Raw genomic sequence first — 7,027 nt, forward strand, 5'->3', positions numbered from 1 at the left:
AAGGAATCACCCTGTAAGAATTGAATTTTATCGTTCTGGGTCCAATTACTGGAAAGTGGATTGTATTATGTGTTGTGCACAGATATTACTCAGTATTGCAGGGTCTGATTACTGCACACTGGGGTCAGGTGGCTTTAGTGGTCCTATCACTGTCTTATTACAGTTTTTGTGGAGCATTATATGGCGGCACACGCAGTTTGGTACATGTGATGGGTCTCCTAACCATTTTCCTTCTGTATTTTTTTACAGAGAAGGACGGGAAGGCTTTCCATCCAACCTACGAGGAGAAGCTGAGGCTGGTGGCTGTGTACAAACAAGTCCTCCTGGGACCGTACAACCCCGACACGTGCCCCGAAGTCGGCTTCTTCGATGTCCTGGGCAACGATAGGAGGTAACGAACGTCGTGTGGTTTGTTTCACTGTATCACATTCCTATAAAAAAGTAGCCACTTTGTAAATAGCCTAACGTTTTCTTACCGTTTTGTATACACAGCACTGATGCAGATCTGTGTGTCTCCATGGTTACAGACTACACTACATATGTAGTCTGATCCTGCCATTGTATATTTTTCACCACTAAAGTAGCAGTCAGGGACTGCAGGGTGAACCTCATTACCATGAGCATTTATGGGAGCTGTGTACGCAAAACGGCAACAGATTTTCCATCATGGGCATGCATCGATCTGATGTGTCCAAAAAAAAAAAAAAGGAATTGAAATGCAAAGTTTAATAGAAAACTGCAGACTGTTTCTTGCATAAAACTGAACGACGACGCGTTTCTAACCTCTTCATAGAAGCCTTTGCTCCCTCTGAGCGTCGTTCACACACTGTCGTCTTTCTTACAGGAAAGAATGGACGGCCGTGGGCAACCTGAGCAAGCAGGAAGCCATGACGGAGTTTATCACCCTCCTGAACAGATGCTGCCACCTCTTCTCCACATACGTCACATCCCATAAAATAGAGAAAGAAGAGCAGGAGAGAAAAAGGTACTAATCCCTACAATCCGTACATCCGGCATCGGTGGGGCACGGTAACTGCTGGTTTCCTCCAGAAACAGCGCCACACGTGTCCACAGGCTGTGCCTGGTATTGCAGCTCAGTACTATTAAAGTGAGTGGGGCTGAGCGGCAAGGTGACGCACAACCTGCAGACAGGTACCTGAAAACAACTCCAGCACTAATAGTTACTGGAGACGTTCTTAAAGGGACCGCTCTGCAGATTGTGCAGTGAACCCACCCCAACTCTACCAGAAGAGGCGCTGGTGATGCTGATAGATAGGAGATGGTTTGCAGCGGTTTTCTATGGATGCCAGACCTGGGTCCTGCAAATCTTTCTGCTCCAGTCTATAGCAGAGGTTAGCGGCAGTCGCTATCTCACAAGATAGATGATGATCGACATCTGGGTCACGTTTTTCCACACTTAAAGGGGTTGTCTGTTAGTTTAAAGGAGCTTTCTGTTTCCTGCAGGGATAACGTCACGTCACTCTATCAGATTGCTGCAGCCAATCACTGGCATGTACAGCATGAGACCGTAGAAACCAGTGATCGACTGCAGCAGTCACATGGATTATACAACATCATCGCTGCAGGAAAAAAAGTGATGGCCGCCAGAGTGTGAGCACGGGAGAAGTGAAGGAGTCATCAGGCGAGAAATATTTGTTTTTTATGGGTCAATTTTGTAAAATTTCCAACTGCCTTAAGTGGTATCAAATCCCTATCATATCACTAACTTAAAGCCGCAGGAGTTCTTAAACTTTGACTAAGTTTGATACATAGAATCCAACCTGCAGTGTAAAGCATGGGGGACAAAACAGCAGTATGAGACTGACAGGACATGAGGCATCTTTCAGGTTACCTCCTACTCCAGTACAAATTGCAGTATAGCTGGAGTCAGTGATTATGGATTTACGGAGCAGTCGGTATGTAAGACCGGAGGGATCATGGACCGGACTTCTGCTTTAAGTCCCAGGAAGTGAGAACGGTTGATGCTGCTGCAAAAATCATGTCCGACATAGTTCAGTGTAAAGCATCATCTGCTGACTTTATTGGAGAGAAGTTAAGGAGCGGAGACGGCGGGAAGAGGAGGAGCGGCAGCGGCTGCTGCGAGAGGAGGAGAAGCGGAGGAAAGAAGAGGAGCAGAGGCTGCGGAGAGAGGTGGAAGAGAGGATGCGAGCGGAGGATGAACGGTTTAGAATGGAACAGCAGAAGTAAGTACTCCCATCGGAAGTCACTCATCTTTCTTAAAGGATATTTTTGGGTGGGTCACTCATTCAGGACCCTCGTAGTATGAGCCATAGTGCAAGGAGCAGTCTGTTGTATGCAATGCTGGTGACCGGTTGGAGGGTACATGCGCTGGGGTCACCAACAATGGGGTCCACGGAGCACTGTCACATTCATTTTAATGGAAAATTACTAAAGCTCTGCCGGCCACAGGCAATGGCGGGTGCAGCAGTCATTAGGGCAGGACCGTGCATTTGTGTTTCAAATCTTAATTCTATTTTTTTTTTTGCAGGCAGCAGATCACGGCCGCCCTGAACTCGCAGACAGCGGTGCAGTTTCAGCAGTACGCAGCGCAGCAGTACCCGGGGAACTTCGAGCAACAGCAGCTCCTGATCCGGCAGCTGCAGGAACAGCACTACCAGCAGTACATGCAGCAGCTGTACCAAGTGCAGCTCGCTCAGCAACAGGTAGACGCAGCGCACAGACCCCCGAGCCTCGCTGCTCTGAGCTGCATTTACCTGTCGGACCATGTTCCCACGTAGCATAAATGCTGCAGGGTTTGTTTTTTTTGCAGAAAATCCCCTGTGTTTAAAACGGTGTTTCCCAAACTCCAGTCCTCACGGCCCCCATAGGTCATGTTTTCAGGATTTCCTTAGTATTTCCATCACCTGTGTAATACTATCAAGGCATCAGGAATTCTCTCACCTGTGTAATACGAAGGAGATCCTGAAACATGACCTGTGGGGGCCGTGAGGACTGGAGTTTTGGAAACACTGGTTTAAAAGTTTGAGGAAACTTCTTGTGCTTCCCGGAAAACTCCTGACCGCTGTGCATCTAAAGACGTTGCTGAAATTTGTGGTTTTTTGGTTTGTTTATTTTTTCCTGTGGAGCCGAAAAAATGCATGAAAAAATGCCCTCGCTTCTTGTACAGAATTAATAAAACCTTCAGATCTTCAACAATAAATGGGGTAAAAACAGCTGTAAAAATACGATAATCAGAGTAGATTGCTATAGCGGGTTTTGATGTAGAAAATAAACCCTGCACTTTACGCTCCCTGGAACCTGAACTAATTAACTAATTGTTTTTAGTAAGAAAAAAATTGCGCGGCTGAGTTTTGCTCTTGATGATGGCGGTGCGCTGAGTAGCTGGTTGATTAGATGCAGCGTTTATAAGTGGAAGACAGTGGGATTTGTGTGCAGCGTCTATTGGAGCCTGTGGTTGTCTGAAACGCTGCCTCATTAGAAGTTAAGCTTCTTTGTTCTTCCCCTCATGCTTTACACTGCAGTTTTGCTTCGCAGCATACAAGAAATGAAGAATGCTCATAAATGACGTGGTGTTACCCTCTCCTTACCCTCTCGGCCTTACAGAAACAGCAGGAGGCACTTTCGGCAGGAACCAGCTCCCCTGTCAGTTCTCCATCCAAGGTGAACATGGGAAGCATCACCGGCTCCGGAGAAGCCCCCTCGGTCAACGGACAAACCCACCCACACATAGACAATGCTGAGACAGAACTGGAGGCAGACCCCGCTGGAAGACCTGCTGGAGAACGGGCTTAAAGGTGCGTCCTATTGACCCCAGTGGGGTTGGGGTCTGTTGGGTGGACAATCAGACGATACCTGGACATTGGCTAATGGTTTTTGTTTGCTCATTATTTTTCCACTTCCTTCTCTCTACAGAGTCCATGCCGGTCATTGCTGCCCCATCCATGTGGACAAGACCCCAAATTAAAGACTTCAAAGAGAAGATCCAGCAGGACGCGGACTCAGTCATCACCGTCGGAAGAGGAGAGGTGGTCACAGTCCGGGTCCCCACACACGAGGAGGGCTCCTATCTTTTCTGGGAGTTTGCCACAGATAACTTTGACATTGGTTTTGGGGTTTACTTTGAATGGACAGACTCCCCAAACACGGCTGTGAGCGTGCACGTCAGCGAGTCCAGCGAGGACGAGGACGAAGGTACTTTGTACAATTTTCATACTTCATTCCTGTACAATAAATACTGTAGCAGGTCTTCACTGCGTCTCACCCCCTCTTCCTGAAGAGGTCGGGGGTCTCTCGAGAAGCAGCATCTTACCCCCTCGTTTTAAGGAGGTTGGGGCCTCTCGAGAACCAGTGTCTTACCCCCTCGTCTTAAGGAGGTTGGGGCCTCTCAAGAAGCAGCGTCTCACCCCCTCGTCTTGAGGAGGTTGGGGCCTCTCGAGAAGCAGCGTCTCACCCCTTTGATTTGAGGAGGTTGGGGCCTCTCGAGAAGCAGCATCTCACCCCTTCGTCCTGAGGAGGTCGGGGGGTCTCTTTAGAAGCAGCATCTCACCCTTTCGTCCTGAGGAGTTAGGGGGTCTCACCCCCTCGCCCTGAAGAGTTCTGGGGGTCCTATTGAAGCAGCGTCTCACCCCCTCGTCCTGAGCAGGTTGGGCGCCTGTTGAGAAGCAGCATCTCACCCCCTCATCCGGACGAGGTAGGGGGCCTTTCGAGAAGCAGCGTCTCACCCCCTCATCCGGACGAGGTCGGGGCCTCTTGAGAAGCAGCGTCTCACCCCCTCATCCGGACGAGGTAGGGGGCCTTTCGAGAAGCAGCATCTCACCCCCTCATCCGGACGAGGTCGGGGCCTCTTGAGAAGCAGCGTCTCACCCCCTCATCCGGACGAGGTAGGGGGCCTTTCGAGAAGCAGCATCTCACCCCCTCATCCGGACGAGGTAGGGGGCCTTTCGAGAAGCAGCGTCTCACCCCCTCATCCGGACGAGGTCGGGGCCTCTTGAGAAGCAGCGTCTCACCCCCTCATCCGGACGAGGTAGGGGGCCTTTCGAGAAGCAGCATCTCACCCCCTCATCCGGACGAGGTCGGGGCCTCTTGAGAAGCAGCGTCTCACCCCCTCATCCGGACGAGGTAGGGGGCCTTTCGAGAAGCAGCGTCTCACCCCCTCATCCGGACGAGGTCGGGGCCTCTTGAGAAGCAGCGTCCCAGCCCCTTGTTCCGAGGAGGTCGGAGGCTTCTGGATAAGCACCAACTGGTCATGGATGTTCACCTCTGCAGGAGATCAAAAACCAACAATGTGCTCTCTGGGGCGTTACTGTGGTCTCTCTCGCTTTCCGTAGGTTCTTTAAGATTGACCTATCAGACTGGCGGGATGGTTGAGTCGCTGCCTAATTTATCCTCTCCCCAATGCCACTGGTGGAGGAGCTGTGCCTCTGCAGAGGGAAAACGGGCCGCATCTAGCGTCAGAGAGGCTCATTCACACTTTAAAGTAAAAAGCTTGCGAGCGTGCTCTCCTTGCCAAGGAAACCAGTCACCACTGATAGTTTGTAGTGGTGGCCGGTATCCTAGGCAACCAGCTGTAAACTATAGAGTTAAGAATACCTCCATATTTGACAACAGAGATACTTTTTAATAAAGAGTGAAATGTAAAGTTGCTGGTGTTTACAAGCACTTTGCAATTTTACCCAACGAAGATGGAGGAAAAACCGCACCAAAAACGGATCAGATCAGCATGAGTCGCCCTGTACTCTCTCTGCGGGATTTCTGTAAGACTGCTTGTTTCCGGATTATTCCCGGAAGACCCCTTTATGCTTCTGTTTTAGCTCCGCGCCCATGACTTGTCCCACTCTGATATCCTGGACTCACTCCTGACTTGTGTCTGTTCTTTACAGAGAATCCCAACAACGAAGAGAAAGCCGAAAAGAACGCCAACAAGCCTCAGCTGGAGGAGATTGTGCCGGTCTACAGGCGGGATCGTCACGAAGAGGTGGACGCCGGCAGCCACCAGTACCCCGGCCGGGGGCTCGACCTGCTCAAATCTGACAACTCTTATTCCCTGTGGCGTTCAAAATCTGTGTACTACAGAGTGTATTATACTAGATAAAGGAGGGGCCTGCGGTCAGGGGGAGGAGCCGGCAATCAGGGGGAGGGGCAAGTGATCATGGGGCGGGGCCTGCAATCAGGGGGAGGGGCCAGGGCAGTAAGTCGCTCACATGACCTGGATCCTTTTCGATAAGTGTCGCCTCCTCATCGCTCCTCGTGGCGGCCGACACTAATTCAGAGTGCTGTGATTTAACCCGTTCTTTGCCACTACGATTGGTGGACATGAAAGGGGTTAAACATAATTTGGCTGCGCCTGCACTTTTGTGTTTTGTGGTTTTTTTCGCACTTGTTTGGGATTTTTAATTCTATTCTCTGTGCGCCCACTCGGGGGCATTTCATGATCTGTTCAGAAGATGAACGCGCATGAGAAGCGTCATGGAGGAGGGGGCACCTTTGTGTTGGGTACCAGGGTAGTGGGCGCCCCCTCAAGACTGGTGGAAGGGTAAAGGTCCCATGTGTTCCCCTCGGTCTGCCCTATTCTGTACCACGCGCAGGTAGCTCAGCGCCATCGCAAACAGCAACGGTTTCTCCTCCACTATAGGTCAGGGCAAATCCGAAATGTGCTGTTGCCTCTCTGGTATCAGCCGTCTGTAGCGGGCAGGAGAGGGTAGTGGGGAAAGTTTCTTATCTCTTCTCTCATCAGTCTGATTTGTCTGATCTTGTACCATGTAAAATATGTAACAAATATGAGAAATGGTTTATAATAATAATAATCATATGGAATAATCTGTCCTGTGTGATCTGGTGGAAACACTGCACCTCCCCCAATGCCCCGCAGCAGAGCATGCGCTATGTGAGACACCCAGGGGTGGGCCGCAGGGCGGAGGGGGGGGGTTCACGAAGGCTGAGAAGCTAGGAGGAATCTGGCAGACTTGCGATTGCTGCTCTGGAGGTGATAACAGCATTTCCTATAGATTTTACCTGTATGATGCTGCACTACGCCTTGTTGCCGTAT

General features: G+C 50.4%; 1 pseudogene; it reads left to right on the top strand.

The window, feature by feature from the left end:
* The first annotated feature begins 209 nt into the window (after nt 1-209).
* On the top strand, nt 210-6,073 carry LOC141215241 (Golgi resident protein GCP60-like; annotated as a pseudogene).
* The last annotated feature ends 954 nt before the right edge of the window (nt 6,074-7,027 follow it).

Source organism: Phyllobates terribilis, unplaced genomic scaffold (assembly GCF_046119375.1).
Source record: "Phyllobates terribilis strain yellow unplaced genomic scaffold, ASM4611937v1 Scaffold_234__1_contigs__length_3078370, whole genome shotgun sequence".
Taxonomy (NCBI): domain Eukaryota; kingdom Metazoa; phylum Chordata; class Amphibia; order Anura; family Dendrobatidae; genus Phyllobates; species Phyllobates terribilis.